The sequence below is a fragment of the Narcine bancroftii genome, chromosome 9 (assembly GCF_036971445.1).
Source record: "Narcine bancroftii isolate sNarBan1 chromosome 9, sNarBan1.hap1, whole genome shotgun sequence".
Taxonomy (NCBI): Eukaryota; Metazoa; Chordata; class Chondrichthyes; order Torpediniformes; family Narcinidae; genus Narcine; species Narcine bancroftii.
Window position 1 is genome coordinate 17170634 of NC_091477.1, and position 24341 is coordinate 17194974.

Genomic DNA, 24341 nt, shown 5'->3' on the forward strand with positions numbered 1-24341 from the left:
AAGGACTGTTTTGAGACTCTGAAAGGTGGTAAGGAGGAAGTGTGGGCGCAAGTTGTCTAGCTTCATTTTTTGCCATCTCAAGTATGCTTTTTGACCAGCATTGTGTTTTTATTTAAACAAGGAGTTGCAAAAGTATTTTTGTGACTTTCATGGAATTGTGTTGTTCTTCATCATCCACTATAACCTTGCTGAATGTTCTCAGCTCTATTCTTTTGGTCACTGTTTTAAAACTTACATTCTCATAGGGACAAACTGCAGATAGTTCTGGACCGGCTGGCAGTCTGGGGCGGGGGAAGGAGGCTGGCAAGTCTGCAGCAGGCAGGACAGGCTGAGGTAATAGCCTTGCATTGGCGGTCGACATGGGATGGGGTGGGGGTGGGGGTGGGGGGGGGGTGGTAAACGTTCTCTGATCAGCGGGTGCAAAGCGCGCAGACACACAATACATATGCAGGACAAGTTTTCAGTTCAGCACCGAATCAAGAGGTATTCGGACACTCGAGACTTGGAGCTGGGGCAAGGGAATTGGTCTCGACATAAAGACCAAGAAATGCCCCCTTTTTGCTCCAAGTGCAGGTTTGATTCCGAGCTCTCATTAACCAGTACATGTCGATGTTTCCCGAACACTTTCATTTTCTTTTATATCCTCTATAAAGAGAAGACAGACGGGCGCCACGCAAGACTTATCAAGTTACCTTTGCACCGGCCACCTGTGAGGGTTGGGACCGATGCGCAGCGACTCCGCAGCCTTCCTCCCTTGATGGTACCAGAGCGCGTTTCCCCATCGCGGAGAACCTGCCACCCAAGGTATTTCTCATTTGTTTTCGGGGACCGATCGCTAAAGGATTCGAGTTCCGCATTGCCTGCCCCAGGAAAGCTGTTGGATGGCTCCCGGTGAACTCAACAGGCTTTGCCGAACATGAGCCGTGCTCGCTGTTAAACGATCCTCGCTCCTTCCGCCCCACGGCCACCTCGCCGCTCTTCTGGTCTCCGGGGACCTTCCCGAATTGTTGCTCTCTGGAGGTAAACGCGGAGCCGACTGTGATTTTAGCCCCTGTTCTCGGTCCACCCAGTCTGCGTGAATTTGTGCAGTGGTCCCGTCTCACAATTTCAGAGAGCGGATTGAAATGCAGCTGAATTTTACACAGAGAGATCCGGGATAATAAAAAACCAAATGCTGGAGAAACTCAGGAGGCCAAACAGTGTATTTAATTTAGCAAAGATGGAAATACTTAACCAATGTTTCAAATGCTGGAGAAACTCAGGAGGCCAAACAGTGTATTTAATTTAGCAAAGATGGAAATACATAACCAATGTTTCAAATGCTGGAGAAACTCAGCAGGCCAAACAATGTATTTAATTTAGCAAAGATGGAAATACATAACCAATGTTTCTGGCTCGAGCCCTTCATCAAGGGATCTTTGGTTTACTGTTTGTTCAGTACTCTGACAGATCGGAACTGGAGTAAAACTGGAGTCTCGATAAGGGTCCCGTGTCTCCGTGGATGTAGCCTGACCCCCTGAGTCTCTCCAGCTTCTTCAGGTTTCCTCGAGTAAAACGAGGTGTCGGCGATCTGACCATGTCAGTATATATGGTACCCTAACTCTGGAAGGGTTGTTTTCTGGGTTTTAATCTTGTGAATCTATTTTGACTAAAGAAACACAAACTGCTGGAGATACTCCTAGGTCAGACAGAAGGTGTGGAATGAACAACCCAGTTAACAATCGCCACCCATTTCAGTTCCCAGCTCCATTCCCTTGATTTCATGTCTGTTCATGGTCTCCTGCACTGCCAGACTGAGAACCCTCCAACTGGACAGATTAGCATCAACTTCTCTAGTTTCTGTTAATAACCTCCCCCCCCTCCTCCATCTTCCCCTTGACACTTTTCCTTCAGTTCGTTTGTTCTCTCTCTCCTTCTGTCTACTTTCACAGAGACAAAAATCAATGCTCACCTTTCCTCTTATATTATTAATTAACACCTTTTGTCTGTTGGTCTGGATTCTTGCCCCTCCCATTCTTTTCTCTTTCAGTCTCCAGACTTACCCATGCACCTTCCTGTTCTTTGTTTTCAGGCCCGAAACATCGGTAATATACCTTTAACAACTTCGGAGGCTACAGAATCGACTGAGTTCCTTCAGCATTTCTGTGTGTTTTAACTACAACCACAGTATCTGCAGACGTTGGTTTCACTCCTAACTTTAGACGGAACTGACTGGAGTATTCCAAGAATTTTCAGAATTTCAGCAACCCTGATATTTGTTTTTTTTTTCGTGGTTTATCTTATCGCAAAAGTTATTTGGTTTTAAATAAATATTCAGTTTAAAGAAATATTGTGTTATCAATGATCGTTTTCCTCTCTTCACGGGTCTCAAAAGAATTAATCCCAATTTGAGAATCTTCGTGATTCAAAAAATTGCTGAGAGTAAGGGAAACACCTTCAATGTTTCAGGACATTCTTTGCATTAGTGAATTGTGGACTTGTTTAAATGTAGGAAATAAGGCAGACAGCATATGCACATCAATCTCCTAAAAGAAGCAATGGCTAGAGTACACATTCCCAGTGTTTTCATTGCTGCCTTGGGTTCTTTCAAGAGGTAGACGTAACTTGGGTAATCAGATCCTATCTGAAGGTTGGTACTTTGTACTGTGTTTCAAGAATAGGCTATTCATTGACTTGAGACTTTCAATTAGATCATAACTTGATCAGCTACTTGACTCTGTTTATTCACCTTGATTCTATAATATTGCCAACTAAAATGTATCAATCAACCTTTGACACCTTTGGAAATTACAGATGCCCATGACATTGTACAGAAGTGTTTTTTTCTGATGTAATGGTAAAAACAGAATGTTGGAAATGCGAAATCACCCTGTTTCCACAGATATAGCATGACATGAGTGTTTCCAGCACTTAATGTTTTTATTTTATATTTTCTACCATTTCCAGTTCTTAAAAAAAATTCCGACATGGCCTTTAAATTTAAGATTTGTTTTTTAAGCCCCCTTCACCATAGGAATCGGCTTTTAATGGGCTTATCAAATCCTTGAATCAAATGATTTATTAGACCATGCCTTAATCTTTTGTATTCAAAATAATATTAATTTACTTTATGTAACCCATCCTTGTAATTTAACTAAAGATAAAGATATTTGGTTAGGTATCTTTGTTATATAAAGTACATAGTTTGACCAGCTGAGTTTCTCCAGCATTGTGTTTTTACTTCAAGTCTGCAGACTTTCATGTTTTATTTCTTGTAATTTAATCCTTTGGGTACCAGCATCATTTAGAATCTGTTATTGACTTTTGCATTTGATCCTTAAATTTACCTGCTTCTTCATTTCCTAACTTGCCATTTTGAGAATATATTTTTAAAAATAGATTTTCTCTCATTGAACTGTATCTGCCTTGGTTTGCCCATTCAATTTGTCAATGACCTTTTGCAACATTATTTCCCTCTACGCCATTTACAGTGCTGTCAAAAGCAAATGTATCCATTTCAATTCCTTCACCCAAGTGCTCTACACTCTTGGGAATGTAGAGATCATTTGATGCACAAAGCCCATGCTGGTTCTCTGAAAATTGCATCTGCTCCAGTTAGAATCCTTTAATGTATATTCTGCCTTTTTTTCCTTTTAAAAAAACGTGTATGCTTTTAGCACCTTTGCTTCTGGTAAGGAATGAATTTTCATATCTAACAATGCCTTTCAATTCTTCATAGGTCACATCCAATTAATTATAACAACTTGATTTTAGACAAGGACAACCAGTTAGTGAACATCAAGGTTTTAATTTTAACTGTTGACCAAGACATGAGGGGAGGGGGAAACTTTGACTTATGCTGTACAACCTTGTAATGTCTTCACCTGAAATATTAGCTCTTCTCTTCCCACAGATGCCACATGACCTGCAGTGTATTTCCAGCATTTTCTGTCTTTATCTTTAATGTTTACCGGAATTAGTTTAATGTCATTATAATCCCATCTCTTTGAAAGGGATTGACAGAATATGGGACATCTGTTTCCTATATCTAGAACAGCCATTCCCCATGTGGGAAATATACCCTCCACAAACCCCACCCCTGCCCACCACAGGAGCACATTTAAGGGGGGGGGGGGCAGGGAACTAAATCATTTTTGTTTGTTTTCTATGTAGTTGATAGAAAAGTATAGAAGAAACCAATTAAATTTGACTACATGGTGGGGGGTGGGGGGGTGGGGAATAAACTTTGAGCAGAATCCTAAGAGGGGGAATTTTGAAAGTCTGAAACAAGGGAACATAAGGGAATGACCATTAAGGGGATGAAGTTTCTTTGCTGGAGGGTTTGTAAATCTTTGGTGCTCAGTCCCTCAAAGAGCAGTGGGCACACAGAGTAAATCCAGGAATCAATGAAATTCGGAGGATATGAGAATTAACCAGAAATTTGGACTTTAGTCCACATATTGGATTCAATATATCCAAATAGGATATATTGAATAGTGAAACAGGATTGAGGAACCCAAGTTTTTAAGAAAATAGGCACTTTTACATGTATGGTACTATTTACAAGTAATATCAGTTTAGATTCATGTTTATCTCAACCTTATTTCTTGTGTAAATGGTAATATTAGTCATTATCCAGGAACCTCGATCCATGATTGAGATCTCTCTCTCTCTCTTTTCACTCATACATGGGTAAGAATGTAATGTATATTAACCAATAGCTGTAAACAAGCTATGGAAGAGACAAAAAACAAAATGTATATAAAGCAGAAGCTATTCTAATGATCTAACCCCTCCCTTGTGAAATTATGATTAAACATAAATATTCCACTGATGTATGAAAGAAAGGACCACCAAACCATAAAATGGGATCCAATAATCTTATAAATTCTGAAAATAATCAAGGAAAGGTCCCCATAAATTTAAAAGTTAAATTTCATTACATTAATAGAGCATCTAATTTTTTTTTTCCAGAGTCAAGCATGCCATCACATCAGATAACCATTGAGTATGTGTAGGAGGGATCAGATCCTTCCATATCATCAGTATGGCTCTTCTGGCAACAAGAGCAAAAGCAATTACATGGGATTGTTGTGCAGACCAATTTAAATCAACTAGCTTACTTATTCCAGATAGGGCAAGAAATAGGAGCCAAATTAAATGTAAGAACTAGAGACAAGGTACAGAAGATACTTTCCCAATAATTGGAAAGCAAGGAATATAACCAAAACATATGAAATAATGTGCCTTCTTCAGTCTTGCATCTATCACATTTTGATGAGAAATTAGAATTAAATTTAGCCAATTGAAGTTAGCTCGATGTACTATTTTAAATTGCAATAATGAATGTCGGGCACGTCGAGAAGATGAATGAACCATTTTCAAAATGGAATCCCATGTAGAATCAGAAAATTCTTTTTGAAAAATCTTGTTCCCATAATTTCTTAGTCTTGTCTAGGGAATTACCACTAGACCAATAATAACTCATAGAGAACAGACATCAACTTTTTGGTATTTGGTTTAGGATTATAAATCTTCTCTATCATCTTTAATTCCAAATCTTGTCAAAGTTTTAATATCAAGGAATTTTAAAAAGCTCTTTACCTGTAAATGTCTAAAAAAAAAGTTTAGTTTTTTTTAAAATTTGGAAGATAATTGTTCTTGATTTCTTCCAAAACCAAAGAAATATCCATTGGCAGCTACTGTTTAATAACTCAAAGACTTGCTACCCAAGAACATAAGCTCACATGGACTATTTTGCCAATAGCCATCCTATCATGCAAGTCTGTTATAAACCATCTTTGCATTCCCTTTATCAATCAATTTCATAATTTTCTGAAAGAATGCCAAGCAAACATACATTTTAACCTGGTCATTCTGTAAGTCTGTAGGCTCCTTGAGCCTTGTAGCTGTTGAGGATGGTTGCTCAAATTATAGCCACTTTATCATTTGTTTGCTTCATCATTGTTGACTGTCCATCAGAATTTCCATCCTGCATGTCTACCTCCTCTTCCTTCTTTAAAATGCACCTGAAACGGCTGGTTTTACCAAGCTGCTGATCATCAATTTGTCATTTTGGGAAGGATGCCAACATTCAGCCTAACTCTCCATGTGAAGCTTAGGATGCTTTGCGATTTTTGAAGATGCAATATAATTAAAGTTCTTCTTGTATTTGAACATTTCATTGGAACTCAATCAAGGAACTTTTTTTGTGTTGCTTCCCCTTTGTCATCTGCCTGTGAGTGCCACATAAACAGTGGATGACTTTCAGATGTTGGGAACAGCTGCATCATGTCCAGCCCCTTTCCCATACTTTGGTAAGGAGAGGGGAGGAGAAATCGAGCATAGATTTCAACAGTATCTTTGAAAGGCAAATCTTCTTTTAGAAGGATGAGAAGAAACAAGAAAGACAAAGTAATGAGGTCCAAAAGGGAGATTTAAGAATAAAATTGGGTAGGATAACTAAGTTTCCAGCAGTAACCTTTGTATTGATAGAAAGTAATGAGTTGTGAAGATTTTGAGCCAGTAAAAGATGAAGGTCAGTAAGACGATGGTGATCAGAGAAAAATGTTCAGATATTAAATGAGTGCTTTGTTTTTTCAGTGGAAGAAGATAAAGGAAAGCTTTCATTGGGGAAAGAAATATATGTGCTGAAAATATGATATGTAGTAATGATAGTTGTTCTCTAGCATAATGGCCCAGAAGCACTGTGGATTATCCTGCTATTATATCTGATTTTTGGCAGGTTCAAGTTTTCTGTTGCTGGGGTTATGGTTGGTAAACATGCACTGGATCAGCTTTAAGAAGTAAATGAGAGTCGACAGGTAAACCCGAGCATCCAACTTTTTCTTTAAGATCTAACAAATAAGTAATATAGAATGGTCTTTGCAAACTCTGAATAAGTACATCAGGTGGGGACCAAAATCAATTTTTGCAAAAGACAAATTCGGTGGGGATTGGGAGAAAAGGAAGACATATATGCTGCTTGAACAGGCAGGGGAAAAAAAAATGAGAACAATGGTCATAGTAAAAGGGTTGACTGTAGCATTTTGCCCTTAAAAAAAAATAAGACAATTGTGGCTGACGAGGGAAGTTGAAGCCAAAGTAAAAGCAGAAGAAAGGTCATACAAGGAAACAAAAATTAGTGGGAGATACAGGCCTGGGAAGTTTTTTAAAAAACTTTTTAAAAGCATTATTAAATATATAAAAAGTAAAAGAGAAACAAAAATTAGACATAGGACTGATAGAAAATGATGCTGGAGAAATTATGAATGGGAGACAGATGGCAGATGAACTGAATGAATCCTTTTAAAAAATTTTAATAAAAAAAAAATTAAATTTGAGTATACAGCATGGTAACAGGCTATTTCAACCTGCGAATCCATGCTGCCTAATTTACACCCAATTAACCTACACCCCCGGTACGATTTGAACGGTGGGAGGAAACCAGAGTCCCTGGGGAAAACGCACGCAGACATGGGGAGAATGCAAAAATGCCTGACACAGCCTGGGATTTGAACCCCGGTCCGCTGTGAAGGCATTGCGCTAACCACTACACCAACCGTACTGCCCAGTCTTCAGTGTTCACTGGAGGTCATTCTTCACTGTGGAAGACATTAATACCATACCGGATTCTCAAGGGTCTCTGGGGAAAAGAAGTGAGTGAAGTCAAAATCACAAAAGAGAAGGTCCTTGAGAAGCTAAATGGTCTAAGGGTAGATAAGTTTTCTGGACAGGATGGAATGCACCTTTGGGTTCTGAAGGAGGTAGCTTTAGAGATTGTGGAGGCATTGGTAATGATCTTCCAGGAATCAATGAATTCTCACATGGGTCTAGTGGACTGGAAGATTGTAAATGTCACTCGGGGAGGGAGGGAGGGAGGGAGGGAGGCAGCAGCAAAGGAAATTGTAAGTCTATTAGCCTGATATCATTGGTTGGGAAGCTGTTGGAGTCATGGATAAGATTACAGAGTACTTAAAGAAGTATGTCAAGATGGGCCCAAGACAGCATGGTTTTCTTAAATGAAAATTATGGCTGACAAACCTACTGCAATTTTTTTTTCTAAGAGATCATAAGTAGGATAGACAGGAGAAATGAGGTGAATGTCATGCACTTGGACTTCAAAGGGCTTTCAACAAGATGCCACACATGAAGCGGCTTCACAAGATGAGCGGCATTTTAATTACAGGAAGGATTTTAGCATCAGTAGAGTATTGGCTGATAGAGAGGTAACAGAATCAGAATAGTTATCTCTATATCAATGGCTACCTGCCATTGGAAGTGTTTCGCAGGGGTTGGTGGGACCAGTTCTTTTTGCATTGTATCTAAATGATTTTTGGATTATGACTAGATGGCTTTGTGGCCTAATGTGCAGATGATACCAAAGTAGGTGGTAGGGCAGGTGGTGCTGAGGATATGGAAAGACTGCGGAGAGAATTGGATAGGAGAATGGGCAAAGAGGTGGAAGATGAAATGCAGTGTTGGAATGGACAGGCAGACTATTATTTAGAAGGGGAGAAAATACAAAATTTGGAGGTGCAAAGGGATTTGGGAGTCCTTGTGTAGGATACCCTAAAAGCTAACCTCCAGGTTGTGAAGGTGGTGAAGAAGGCAAGTGCAATGTTGGCATCCCTTTCTCGAGAAATAGCGTACGAGAGCAGGGATGTGATGTTGAGACTCTATAGAGCACTGGTGAGACTTTACTTGGAGTTCTGTTTGAGGCACCCATTTGAGAATGGATGCGCTGGCACTGGAGAGATTTCAGAAAAGATTGACTAGAATGATACCAGGAATGAAAGGATTAGCATGTGAGTTTACTTAGAAACCACCCGAGTCTGGAGAAACCTGTGATCAAACACTTCAGGAACTGATGAGTTTGTTGAAAATTCAAAGCCAAGCAAAATTCTGCAGAGATCTTCAATTTTTGCATTTGAGAAAATGTGATGTGAAATCGGAATGTTAAAGGAGAGTTGTCACAAGGCTAATTGCAGCGTCACATTTTCACAGGTGCTGAAGGACCGGTTAATGGGAAGAATCATATTGACTTGTTTCAAAAGTGATTGTTGAAGGTGAATCCAACAAAATTAGGTGGTGGAATTGGGAAATTAAAGCATTTGCATTTTGTGCAGGTGAGACAAGCTGTTCAATGCTACATAATGGTCTGCATGCAGGATAAATGCTCTTCCCAAAAAAAGTCACTGTAGCCATTTAAGGTTTTCACCATTCCCATCAACATAACAATTTTAACATAACAATTACAGCACGGAAACAGGCTATTAGGCCCTTCTAGTCTGCACCGAACCAAACACCCCTTTCTAATCCCACCTCCCTGCACAATGCCCATAACCCTCCATCTTCTTCTCATCCATATACCTGTCCAACCTTTTCTTAAATAATACAATTGACTCCGCCGCCACTATTTCTCCCGGAAGATGATTCCACACAGCTACCACTCTCTGAGTAAAGAAGTTCCCCCTCATGTTACCTCTAAACCTCTGCCCCTTAATTCTTAACTCATGTCCTCTTGTTTTAAACTTTCCTCCTCTTAACGGAAATAGTCTATCCACATCCATTCTGTCTATCCCTTTCATAATCTTAAATACTTCTATCAAATCCCCTCTCAACCTTCTACGCTCCAAAGAATAAAGACCCAATCTGTCCAATCTCTCCCCATACTCCAGATGCTTAAACCCAGGCAACATTCTGGTAAACCTTCTCTGCACTCTCTCCACTCTGTTTATATCCTTCCTATAATTAGGCGACCAGAACTGCACACAGAACTCCAAATTAGGCCGCACCAACATCTTATACAATCTCAAAATCACCTCCCAACTCCTATATTCCATGCAATGATTGATAAAGGCCAGCATACTAAAAGCCTTCTTCACCACCCTATTCACGTGAGTTTCTACCTTCAGGGAACGATGTACCGTCACTCCTAAATCTTTCTGCTCTTCTGTATTCCTCAATGCTCTCCCATTTACCACATATGTCCTATTCTGATTCTTCTTACCAAAATGAAGCACCTCACACTTATCAGCATTAAATTCCATCTGCCATTTTTCAGCCCACTTTTCTAAGCAGCCCAAATCCCTCTGCAATCCTTGAAAACCTTCTTCATTATCCACTATTCCACCTATCTTAGTATCGTCTGCATATTTACTCATCCAATTCACCACCCCATCATCTAGATCATTAATGTATATAACGAACAACAATGGGCCCAATACAGATCCTTGAGGCACACCACTGGTCACCGGCCTCCAACCTGACAGACAATTATCCACTACCACTCTCTGGCCTCTCCCTTTCAGCCAATGTTCAATCCATTTGACTATCTCAAAATTTATACCTAAAGACTGCACCTTCCTAACTAACCTTCCATGTGGTACCTTATCGAAGGCCTTACTGAAGTCCATATAGACAACATCCACTGCGCTACCCTCATCCACATTCCTAGTCACCTCTTCAAAAAATTCAATCAGATTGGTCAAACATGACCTTCCTCCCACAAATCCATGTTGAGTGCTCCTGATCAGACCCTGTCTATCCAGATGTTTATAAGTACTATCTCTAAGAATTTTCTCCATTAATTTACCTACCACAGACGTCAAACTTACAGGCCGATAGTTGCCAGGCTTCCTCCTTGAACCCTTTTTAAATAACGGAACCACATGCGCAATGCGCCAATCCTCTGGCACTATCCCCATATCTAATGACATTTGAAAAATTACCGCCAGAGCCTCTGCTATTTCCTCCTTCACTTCTCTCAATGTCCTGGGGAAGATCCCGTCTGGTCCCAGAGACTTATCCACCTTTATATTCTTCAAAAGCCTTAAAACTACACCTTTTGTAATCTCTATATTCCCCATATTTACCCAATTTGATTTTTTTATCCCACATCTCCCAATATCCTTCTCCTTAGTGAATACCGAAGAAAAGAAACTGTTCAATATCTCCCCCATTTCTCTAGGTTCCACACACAGTTTTCCGCTCTGATTTTCTAAGGGACCAATTTTGTCTCTAGCTTTCCTCTTACCATTAACATATTTGTAGAACTCTTTTGGATTAGTTTTCACCCTGCTTGCCATAGTTTTCTCGTACCTTCTTTTAGCTTTCCTAATTCCTCTCTTAAGATTCCTCTTACATTCAATGTATCTTTCAAACATCTCCTTAACTCCATGCTTCTTATATCTAATGAATGCCTCCCTTTTTCTTCGAACCAAGTTTCCAATATTCCTTGAAAACCACGGCTCTCTCAAACCTTTTGCCCCTCCTTTTAACCTAACAGGAACATAAAGCTTTTGCACTCTCAAGGCAGAATGTGCACCCAAGAAAACATGACACCTGATTTGACAAAAGTGTAGCTTAATTTGAAAATTCAATTGGGTGAATGAAACAATGCATTTGATATTACAGTAAAATACCAAAGACTAGTTCAAGTAGTGGAAGCAAGTCAAGGTTGAACATGCTGAACACTTGTATGGTGTAAAGGCGCTGGTATGCTGAACACTTCAAGTTCATCCAAATGCCCAAGTACAACCCGACAAAACTGCGTTCTTTATCCTCTATGCAAAACATGCAGACATGCAACTAGACATAACATGCATGCAGACAAATTCGTATAATATATAAATAGATATTGTTTGTAAATACGAGAGTCTTAGATGTGAGCAGTTCCTTTGGTCGTTCTGCATTCTCACTACTTGTGGGAAGAAGCTGTTTCTTAGCCTGGTGGTGGTGGCTCTGATCCTCCTGTATCTCTTTCACTTACATTGTGTAAAGGGGCTGACGTGACATAACGGTCAATAGTTCAACTTTTGTTGTCAAGAAGATAAATGACACTAATGTGACATTTGAGCTTTGCTGTGACTGCCATGTTATTACTGATGAACCCAGGCAGAATGTGCACCCAAGAAAACATGACACCTGATTTGACAAAAGTGTAGCTTAATTTGAAAATTCAATTGGGTGAATGAAACAATGCATTTGATATTACAGTAAAATACCAAAGACTAGTTCAAAATTGTTGTATTCCCTGTTCCACAACTGTTGTGGAGGAAGCTGGTTGATAGGAATTCCCTTGGATGGAAGGAGCAATTATAATGTGAAGTTATCTGATGCTGGAACATTAGAGGAGATGCTAGGGAGATGAGAAGAGATTTTCAAAGAAGAGCTGGGTTTGTTGAAAGTCACCCAGACTAAAATTTGTGTTATTTCCAACAATCCACCATATTTCTTCAACCCATACTCAGTGGCATAATGAAATTGAACCATATTTGGTGGCATAAATAAATGGGTATTTCAGCAAGATTAGTTGAAGTTAATGTCCTGCATAGGAAGTTGGTCAAGATCATTCAGTCACTCAATATCCAGGATGAAGTTGTAAATTAGATTAGAAATTAGGATTATGGGAGAAGACAGAAACTGCTAGTAGATGATTTCCCCCCTAACTGGAGGCCTCTAGCTAGTGATGTTTCTTGGATGAGTGCCAAGTTCAATCTTTATCATCCAGATAGTTCAGGGGTGTCAAACTCAAATTCACGGAGGGCCAAAATTAAAAACTTGGACTAAGTCGAGGGCCGAACTAAATATTTATTGAAAATTTTCAACAACATCTGCATGTTTTCTCTTCTTTCAACATATGTAATGTTAAACTTTTTCTTATTAAAATAAATGTTTAATAATAGTTTTGGATAAACTCTTTCCAGAAGCATTAACAAATGAGAAATAAAATATTCAATAAATAATATTTCTCTATAGAGGATTTGTCAAATGTTGCTAGTGTGCGGTCGAATAGTAAAATCTGAGGGCTATTGAGAATGTGGGAGAATAACATGATTCCTGAAACAATCAAATGGGTGACTGATTGTGGGCATGAACTCTAGCAGGGTTATTTGCCATGCCCTTTTTCCATTGGTACAGATATCCTTTGATTTACACACTTTTCAAGTTTTATGCCTAATGAGCTTGTATCCAGGTGCAGGACCATTTTTAACCAGGAATATATTTATCACTATGACATGAAACTATTGGAAGATCGTTTTATCCTGAGATTAAAGTTCATAATACTTACTCAGGCCTGTGTGCGGGAGGGCGGGGTTTGCGGGCGATCGGGTTGGACAACGACAGTGCGGGGGCATCGGCTCTCGCTGCAGGGCAGCATCTCGGCAGATCAGTGGCCCCGTCACCGTGAGTCGCGGATCGGCCTGCGGCAGGGAGGGGGAGTGGGCAACGGTCCTGGCGAGGTCAGGCCCGAGGCCTCCGGTTCCGGGTGCTGGGAAGCAGCCTTGGCTTCCCCTGACACCGGCCAGGCCCCAAAACCAGAGTCCACGGTGAGACCCTGCAACATAAACAGAGGAGGTGGGGGCGATTAGCAGGCTGACGCCAATGCATTCTGGGATTTGTTGTATTACTGTGCATGTGCTATACTGGCGCGGCGGCCATCGGGCCACCTCTAATACATTTTTTAAATGATCTTGCAGGCCAAATATAATTATTGGCCCGCGGGCCAGAGTTTGACATGTGTGCCCTATGCCATCGGAACTCTGTAATTAGTAAGGGATTGCTTAAGGTGGGATGTGAGTGGGAAGGAAAGGGTGAGAATCACTGCTCTAGACCCAATTGTTACTGAAATATTTTGCTTGAGAAAAATTGTCATTGGCCCATTTCCTTTAGCGTCTGAAACCGTGCACATGACGAGTCAATGAGGGATGATTAAAGCAGTTGTCTTCAAACTTTTTCTTCCCACCCACAGAGCACCTTAAGCAATCCCTTACTAATCACAGAGCACCAATGGCACAGGTACGCGAGTGGAAAGAAAAAGGTTGAGAACTGTTGTATTGTGGTAACTCCACATCTGATTAGGTTAATTGTTAGGCAAGTGGTCAGAGAAGGACCCCCCCCCCACCCCAAGAAAGGCTTAAATCACAGGAACAAAATAAACTTTCGTCTCACTGCTCCCAATCTTACACACAGTCCTGATGTGGAATGTGGGGTCGCAGCTCCACGTTCACCCAAGTTCAGGTGCTGTCTGTGTGGAGTTTGTACGCTCTCCCCTTGTCTTGGACCAACAGGTTGGTCGCCTGACGAAGGCACCCGAACCCCCCGTTGAAATGCCGGCGTCCGGGGCGGTGGAGGAATTGGCTGAGAAGAGTGCGTTGCTCCCACACACCTCCCATGGTTGGAGAGGGATTAAACTGTGATCTCACGGCACCGGGCTCGTCTCCAACAAAAGGAGCGGGAGGCAGGGTCCGCTGCGCACGGAGCGAGGGTGAAGGCATCGCCAACAAGACGTTCGGTCCAGCGTCACCGCTGAAGTGCAGACCCAGCGAGGATGGTCCCCAACTCCAGCCGCGTCTGTGTGTCCGGGAGCCGGGCGGGCTGAGTGCGGCACTCTGATCCCCGGGATTCGGGACTCTGAGATCTCTCCACAACTCCGGCGTTTTCATTTTCACCTTCAGTGTGCATGCGCTATACTGGCACGGCGGCCAGCGGGCCAACTCTAATATATATTTAATATGATCTTGCGGGCCAAATATAATTATATCGTGGGTCAAATTTGGCCTGCGGGCCAGAGTTTGACATGTGTGAGATAGTTGATGTAGATGATGATAAGGTAAATTGGATCAGCAAATGTGCTGATAATACTAAGACTGGGGGTGTAATGGGCAACAAGGGAAGTTTTCAAAGCTTGCAATGGGATCTGGCATAGCTGGAAAAATGTGCTGCAAAATAGCAGAAGCAATTTAATGTGGCCAAGTGTGAGGTGTTGCACTTTGGGAGGACAAACCAAGGTAGGAGCTGCTTTCAATTGTAGGGGGGACTGCAGAGTGCAGTAGTATGGAGTGATCTGGGAAATAGAGATACATAATTGCTTTAAAAAAGCTAAGGAGCTTTTTGACACATTGGCCTTCATAAATCAGAATTGAATACAGTAATGTTGAAGTCGTGCAAAGCATTGGCGAGGTAAATCTGGAGTATTATGTGAAGTTTTGGTCACTGACCGAACGGAAATCTATCACTGAGATTGAAAGAGTGCAGAGAAAATTTACAAGGATGTTGTTGGGAATTGGGGAGCTAAATTATAGACAGGGTTAAATAGATTAGACTTCTGGAGCATTGGTGAATGAGAGGAGATTTGACAGGTTTACAAAATTGTGGGACATGGGGCAAATGCAAGCAGCTTTTTTTCCACTGAGGTTTGGTGAGATAAGAATGAGAGGATGTGGGTTAGGTGTGAATGTTCAAGGGTGATATTAGGGGGAACATCTTCACTCGTAGGGTGGGGAGAGTGAGAAATGAGCTGCCATTGGAAGTGTGGATGTTGGTTCAATATCAATATTTGAGAGAAATTTGGAAAGGTACATGGAAGGGGTTTGGAGGGTATGGTCCAAGTGCAGGTGGATGGATGAAATAGAAAAAGTTTTTACATGAATTAGATAGATTGAAGGGCCTGTTTTTCTCGTGGTGTATGGTCAACTATTCCAAATTGGGGGCACCTATTTTTTCAATGTTAAAGGTAATCCAATTTCATAAATGGAGTTAACTATGAATAGAGTCTTGTATCTGAACAGTATTTCACTCCTAGATTAAGATAATTTATTGGTGGTTTTGTTTGGAGGGCAATGTTGGAAATAGGTAATTTATTAGAACAAATAATGGGGGTTAAATTCCCACAGGATCCAATGTTTATTGGGTGATATTAGAGGAGTTAAACCTAAATTAAAATTGAATCAGTATCAAGTGAAATTTGTTCAAATTGCTTTAGCAGTAGCTAAAAGATGTATTGCTATAACTTGGAAGTTTGATTGTAGATTTGGGAATAGAAAGATGGCACGTGGAAGTTTGGAGCTGTATACCACTTGGGAAAATTACTTATAATTTAAGAGAGATATACCATATATTTTGGAAAATATGGTGCCCATATTTACAAAGTGGGGGTATGAATATTTAAATAAAACTCAGACATTACCTTTCTCCTAAGGGCCTCTGTATATTAGAAGAAGCTTCGTAGTGAAGAATTCCATTATTGAAGATCTCTTGTCTATATCTATGAAATTGATTTGCAATGCTATAAATTATTTGTGGTTATAAATTTTTAAAAAATTCAGAGATGGTCATGTTGCTGAAGGTCTGCAATGACCAGGTTATGTAATGATGGCAGACTTCAACTTGCACCTCCATGAGAAAACTCCATTGCCTCCTTGCAAATTCCCTCCTTGCAAACCAAAAGTGTGCCTCATGGACATTAAATTTCTTTGCTCCTGAACTCAGCTTTTTGTTGAGGGAGAGGGGTTTAATGAGTCATTTGCCTGTGGGGGAAAAATGTGTTTTTTGATTTCACTCTTAACTGGCCTATCATTAATTGTTTTATTCCCCCTTGCAGATTCCTTTATCAGATGAATTATTTCAGTATTAACTCCTTTGGGTTGTTGTTTTGTTTTAGATGCCTATTTATTCATCTTGTAGCTTTCTACACTCAAGGAATTAAAACCACATTTATTCCATCTGTTGAAATTTAATTATTTTTCATTCCTCATTCTGGTGGATCTGTGTCATGTTCAAACTTAAATGGGGTCTGTAATATTCCATCAAATAAAGATATGAATTTAGGCATATTTGGGTTTTGATTATTGATCTAAAATCTGGGAAAACTGGCTGCCTGAATAACTTTACCTTGGTTTGATTGTGGTGTTAGTTTTATGGTACGGCGTTGACCCAAGTCATAGCAACAGAAAGAAAGGTGATGAGGGCTTTGAAGAAGTCAATGCCTGTGAAACAAATTGATAACATCTCCTTGTTTAGTGTTTCAGACACATTGATGAACAATTTTGTCAGAAAATTTATGTTGGCTCCACAGAAGAAAGATGTGCAGTTTTATCAAGTTGTAATGGAGCAGAATAAATATTAGGATGGATAAACCTTGTGCTTCTTTGATTATCCAAGTTTAAACTTTTGATTAAAACCCAAGTAGGAGAAAATAGAAGAAGGTTAATATCTTTTCAATTCTGCATGCATTTTATTTATTAAATTTGGACATGCACCTCAGTAACGGGCCCTTTTGGCCCATGAGCCCATGTCGCCCAGTTATACCCAATTGACCTACAACCACCCCCCCCCCAAACATTTTTGTACAGTGGGAGGAAACCAGGGTCCCCGGGGAACACGCATGCAGATATGGGGAGAATGTATAAACTCCTTGCAGACAGGACTGGGGTTTGAATCCCACGCTGACTGCTGGCGCTATAACAGCATTGTGCTAATAGCTACGTTAACCTTGCTGTCCCTAAGGAGCTCTTTCCAAATTCATTCTACACTTTAATTTATTTCCTGATTGCAACAAAATGGATTGCAATGACAACATGGCTTGTACTGTTGGAATGCTCGAGCTGTCCCAGAAGCCATGTGTTAAAAGAGTTGCCAAGTAATTTATTGTACACTAGAGAAAACATTCCATCAATCTACTTAGCCGATAGCAGCTTTAGTAAAACAATGGCATCATTTTACTAAGATTGGCTTCTAACAGAATTGAATACAGCCCCTTGCCCTTGGCACATATGGTGCTGAGCTCATCTAGTGTTTAAAAAGCATTTCAAAGTATTAAAATACCAAACAAATTAGGGTTACAGAGGACAGGTTCTCAATTAACTCTCCATCAGTTTAGATCTAGGAGGTTAGCAGAATTTCTGAGAATTTAAATTTAGTTTTGAATATTGTTGGTTACTTTTGATGTAACTGTTATCCATTACAGTTTAGTATATTTTGCTTTCACCATCAGCTAGGAATGTGAGAATATTGCTGAGTTGATTCCTTCCACATGATCTGAATTGATGCTTACATTTAGATTTGCTATATCTGCTGTCAGCTTCTACTGACAAAACTCCGATGGAATTTCCCACTAATGGCAATCAGTTAAAGTCACAGGTGCATTTCCTGTCTTACTGTAAAGTCACAGGTGCATTTCCTGTCTTACTGTATGATCTGTCGAGCCTTCTAATTCGATTTATATTAAAAAAAAATGTGTCTCATGGTTTTCATTTTACAGGTTGCTGGTACCTGCTCATGAGAACATAGAATTGTACTGTTTTACAACATGGGAACAGTTTAATTGTCATAGTTAAAGTTAATCATCGTGTGTACTGAGGTACAATTTTTTAAAAGTATGTTTTTGCATGCATTCTAGCTGGTCAATACATAATATCCAATAAAATGAATCTTAAAAAAGACAATCAAGAGTGCAGAGTTGGAACAGAGCAAAGTCGATATTATGCCCTTAAGCCCAACTTCTCCACACTGACCAAACTATCTACCGAAGCTTGTGCCATATGTCACCTTTTGTGCACATGCTTCTCACCTTCCTTACCTTTTATTTTTTTTATTTTTCACACTTTGAACCATATTAATCAAAATATACACAAACATTTCCCTCTTGAATATACATAGTGGCATTTTCTCCCCTTTTTTCCTCCCTCCCTTCCCTCCCTCCTTCCCACCCCGCCTCCCCCAAATCCATTAAACGTTCAACATATACAATACAATAAACCCATTAAACAATCTTATCACACAATGAAAACAAACAAGAAAATTGTGTCATCTACTTTTACACACTGGATCAGGTCATTTCATCGTCTTCTCATTCTATCATTTTAGGGGGTGGAGGTCTGCGGTAGGCCCTCTCTGTTGTGTTCCATGTATGGTTCCCAAATTTGTTCAAATAATGTGACTTTATTTTTTAAATTATATGTTATTTTTTCCAATGGAATACATTTATTCATTTCCATGTACCATTGCTGTACTCTCAGGCTCTCTTCGGATTTCCAAGTTGACATTATACATTTTTTTGCCACAGCTAAGGTTATCATAATAAATCTTTTTTGTGCTTCATCCAGTTTGAGGCCTAATTCTTTACTTCTTATATTACTTAGAAGAAAGATCTCTGGATTTTTTGGTATGTTGCTTTTTGTGATTTTATTTAAAACCTGATTTAGATTTTCCCTAAACTTTTTCACTTTCTCACATGCCCAAATTGCATGTACTGTTGTTCCCATTTCCTTCTTACAGTGAAAACATCTATCTGATAATGTTGGATCCCATTTATTTAACTTTTGGGGTGCGATATATAGCCTGTGTAACCAATTATATTGTATCATGCGTAACCTCGTATTATATTTCTCATAGTTCCAGAGCATAACTTTTCCCATATTTCGTTTTTAACTTTGTTTAGATCTTTTTCCCACTTTTGTTTGGGTTTATAGCTTATTTCATCATTTTCTTTCTCTTGCAGCTTGATGTACATGTTTGTTATAAATCTTTTAATTATCATTGTGTCTGTAATCACATATTCAAAGCTGCTTCCTTCTGGTAACCTCAGCCTGCTTCCCAATTTGTCCTTTAAGTAGGTTTTCAGTTGGTGGTATGCAAACATTGTACCGTGAGTTATTCCATATCTGTACTTCATTTGTTCAAAAGATAATAAATTATTTCCCAAAAAACAATTTTCTATTCTTTTAATTCCTTTTCTCTCCCATTCTCTAAAGTTAAGGTTATCTATTGTGAAAGGGATTTCACCTTCCTTAACAGCTTGTAAATGATGCAATTGGATTTTCCTCTTCCACTGGAAGCTCATTTCACATACCTACTACATGCTTGTATGGTTTAAAAAGTGCCCTTGGATCTTTTTTTTAAATAATTCCCCTCTCCCCTTAAATCTATGCCCTCTAGTTTTATACTCCCCTACACTGGAAAATGACATAATTTAGCTTTTATGCTCACTTTCATAATTTTGTACATCTCAATAAGGTCACCACTTAGCATCTTCGTGACTGAGTAGCCTTTTTCAATCTCTGTTCTTTATGTACTAAAGGTTCTCTCACAGTTAAAGTTTGAATTTTGACAGAGCACACTAACTGGTCCTTTCAGCGCACAAATCTGTGCTGCCCAATTACAGCCAATTGACTTACAATCCCCATATGTTTTGAACTGTGGGAGGAAACTGGAGCACCAGAGGAAACCCATGGAGAGACAAGGAGAACGTACAAACTCCTTACAGACAGCGCTGGATTCGATCTCTGGTCGCTGGCACTGTAATACTGTGGCACTGACAGTTACATTAACTGTGCTGCGTTAAGTTCTCTTGGGAAGGAAGATAACTTTAGTCTTGTTTTACTCCTCTTCTATGATGTATTATTTCAGACTGGAATACAATTTAACAAGCCGAACAAAATGTTGAACAATGAGTCGCAGATTATCAATAATGCCAATATTTTAGCAAATGGAATTTGGGTGATGTTTTCCTGTGCTTGTGAAACTGGGGGCCTGTTGCAGCAATTTCTGCCCGCTTCCTGGAGCCTGTTCCTGTGCTCTGTGCAAACCCTCCTGGTTCAGTGTAAAATTTGTGTTACTGGTATGTAGTTTTTTTTTTTAAGTGGTTTGGGTTATTACTAAAATGTATGGGAAAAGTTGCCTGTCCTGCACCTTAAGTCTTGAATTTCAGTTCTTCTATATATTGTCCATGACAATGGACTCTCTAGCATTAAATAAATAATTTCTTTTGCAGAGGAATGAAACAACATTACTGGTGATGGGTGAGTAAAAGTAGTTAATGTTTTGATGAGAGGAAATCTAGATTTGAATGGTTCCATTAAAGATTATGTTCAGTGACTACTTGAGACCTAGATACCATGCAGATGAAATGATTTTTGCATTCTTATTTGGGTATTGCAGTAAATTGGAAGTATTCTTGATGTTTACTGTTATCATTAGTTTAAAGTGGAAATGTGTTTTTGCTCATCCCTTTGAATATTCGATCCAATTAAGTCATTTGAAAGAAAACTAGTTTTTTGCTTTAGGGAGGTGATCTCACTTTTCTCACTATGCTTCCTGTTGGAGGCCAGTCTGTGTGTAGTGGATCAGTGCTGATGGAATTCTGCTTATAATCTGACGTGCCACTGTTGTTTGGCTGCTCTCCATCTTCGCCCCGTTTGCAGTACTGCCCTGCTTTGAAGTCGGCAAGAATGCAGGGTTTTTTTTTTGTTTGATAAATAAGCCATGCCAGCAATGAGAGATGTCATTTTGGTGCTCTGGATATTCAAAGGCTTGCGTCATTGAAGTTTTTGAAAGCCACCACAGCACTGCGTTAACTAGCACCAGCCCTTTAACTGTAGATTCTGGTAAGTTTTTTTGTCTTTTAAGTGGTAAATGTTCCATTGCCAAAATATGATTAAAACTTTATAATAGTTTGTAGATCTCAATTCTGTTCTATTTATTTGTTATGAGGTATTCCTTAATTCTCAAGCTGTAATTCTCTCGCACATCACACTGACCTTTTATTGCATCAACTGGCACATTGTCTTCAGGGATAAGAATAAATATTCTGCAAAAATCTGTAGGTAACTCTTAAATGGAGAGCAGTGAACGCTGGGATATAGGAATAAAGCTTGACTGTAAATATGACTTTTTAAGAAATATTGGTATTATTCACGTGAAAGAAAACTGATTCTCAAAGAACTAACAAGGACCTACTCACTGTAGTTAATTTATTTTTAAAGGTCGGTGTTGTCATGGTAAAAGCTCAACAGGAATTTTACCTTGTTTATACTTCAAGAAGAACTCCTCAACATGATCTCTGATAAGTTTGACATTGTTGATTGTTACCCTGTAAATATTTAAACAATTTTAAAATTAACGTGAACATTTCTACCTTCTGAGTTTTTAATATGTTTCATTCGTATCCTCTCTGGCAGTGCCTTTGTCATTGCAACCTTTGCACTGGTGATCCTGATATTCTTGGCCAGTGACACTGTTTTTTTAGGAGGACTTGCTTCCACCCAGTTTTTAAGGATTCTGAAATGATTGTCTGACAGCCTGCAGTTCCAACATTAACTTCATTATTAGTTAGGGCAGAAGGTTGCCTGACACAATGGGCAGTTTGCTAGTTTTGATCTGTTGCTTCGCCCTCCGGCATAGGACTTGTTTGTATTCCTGGTGACTTGAGGTTCTCAATTAATGGCATTTATCAAACTAATTGATTTGTTTTGTATGTATTTTGGCTTGCTCTTTTACTTCTCCAGCTCCAGGTCTATTCAAGTGTGCAGGTTTCCCAATAAATAAAAATATCTGGATGTTTGTATCTTTTATTCATCTGGTTTCCTGTTTGCCTTGCGCATCTCTGTCTATTGCATGCTTTGGAGTAAAGCTCCTGCTTCCACCCTGAGATGAGCAGGTCCTCTGCATAGGCTGAAACTTCTAGGAATGTTGCTTGTGTCCTCCATGAATGATGCATGAATGCAGAGTCCAGAAGATGTGCTCACTGAGGACAAACAGGTTAACACACACTCCTTAAAAATACACTGGCATGTTCAAGGCTCATGAACACAAGTGGATTTTTGCTTAAAGTGAATCATCCTTGTGCATCTTGCTATTTGAGGTGTGAATCAGGTGAGTATTGTTAGTATTTTTTTCTGGTGCTGCAGAACTTGCTCCAAATGAAATAATACCTTCTTATTGCATGCTGCTACCTTGATGAACTCCTCTCTCATTGTTGTCTTTTCTCTTGATGTCAACACCATTTCCACTGTTGTCATCAGCACCGGGCAAGACTCTCCCTTCTGTGGCATCCCACACCTCGGTCTTCACAGCTTTGGACTCTTCCATATTTCTAATAAGAATGCTGCTTTATGCACGTGCTTAATACCTGTTCTATCGCACTCACCAACTTCAGCCTTGTGCACTGTAAAACATTATGCTACGTGGGGACCTTGCATTTAACTGGTACAAATCACTGCCGTGGCATGACTTTAACCTGTCCCTTTTCGTAATGCATTATTTTTTTTTTAAAGTTGGTGGAGGTCCAGAAAAAAAACCCTCCAACTATTTATGGGACAAAATTCAATATATTCTCAGTAACTAAGAAAACATTTTACATTTATAATTGCTTACTATTGGTTTCCCAATGTAAGGAAATATTTCCCTATTAATCCTATTGAACCCTTTATCAAATTGAAACTCTCATCTTTACCTTCCCTGTTGCTGTGGAATTGTGTAATTATTTCCCACACTTAAAAGGAACACCAACAGCATATGGAAAAATACAAAGTAAATCAATCAAAATCTCACTATATCCTTTAATTTAGATGTACAGCACAGCAGCAGGCTTTTTCAGCCCATGAGCCCATGTTGCCCAAATATACCAATGAAGCAGAGCACCCTGAGGAAACTCACACAAACACAGAGAACATACAAACTCCTTGCAGACAGCCCGGATTGGAACCCGGGTCACCAGCACTGTAATAGCATTGGACAAACTGCGCTTCCCCACTGCTATGCTCAATGTGCCACCATATTGCTACTGAGTTGCACAATCAACCCTGCCCAACAGTGACTTTTGCTGGTGAACATTGATTTAAAAAATTTCTTAATTTAACAAAAAACGATCAGTGGTCATGATAAAAGGTTAAACTTTGTAGTAAATTTGATTTAGATTCCTTGGATATTCAGCTCCAGCCTTATCCATCCTGGTCAGCACGGACATACCTCTGGAGCCCTTGTTGCTGTGTGGTGCTATGCCGTGATGGAGGAAAAGGTGTCCAGCCACCAGCGGTAAACACTGCCTCCTCCTTCCATCACTAGACCTGAAATTTCCTGGTGTGGTTTTCTTTGAGATCTAGGGGACCACAAAGGGAGAAAAGTTCCCTGTAGCATAATGAGCAAGTTTCCCATGTACAGCACATTAAAACAAATCCTATCCCTTTTGTTATATAATAAAAACTAGTAAATTTTACATTGTTTGCAAATGTAATCACTTCTAGTTGTTTACAACTTGTCAATAACTGTAGGTGTCCACCAATATTTCATGATAAAGCAGACACTCCTTAAGTCAACCTGACATTCCAGCTAACAGTGTAATTTATTTACAGAAACGGTTCAGCCAATTTCCTTTGGTAACTGATTTATAGATTCCAATCCTCATCCACCATTGTTTCCCTGATCTAGGTTTTGAAAATGACAAGAATCACAGTACCAGGATTACAGATTTTCTGCCTTTCTTTCATTTATTTTGGGGAGGGAGGTAAAATAATTTCTTCTGCTTCATGTTGATGCTACATCTGAAATTTGGGTTCAACACTGATGTCAAATTCCCATGATATGAATTATTGTTTTCAGGAACATGCTTTGACTCTCACCAAGAATATCCTTGGCTGTAAATAGTTGCATTCAAGCCTTTTGAGCTTGAAACTTGTAGGTTGATACTCCACTTCAGGACTTGAATGAATAACCAAAAACATATGTTTAAAAAAAAATGGAGGAGAGAAAAGTAAAACATGATAGTCTGTGTTTTTACTTGAATCACTGCATTCACAATG

The 24341-nt window shown here is 39.5% G+C and overlaps 1 protein-coding gene across 1 annotated transcript in view; it reads left to right on the top strand.

The window, feature by feature from the left end:
- Positions 1-476: 476 nt before the first annotated feature.
- LOC138743232 (protein Shroom1-like) overlaps positions 477-24341 on the top strand; it is a 58788-nt gene continuing 34923 nt past the window's right edge. The window contains exon 1 of the mRNA XM_069898204.1: positions 477-804. The gene's annotated coding sequence lies outside the window, so the exon portion shown is untranslated. The remainder of the gene's footprint in view (positions 805-24341) is intronic.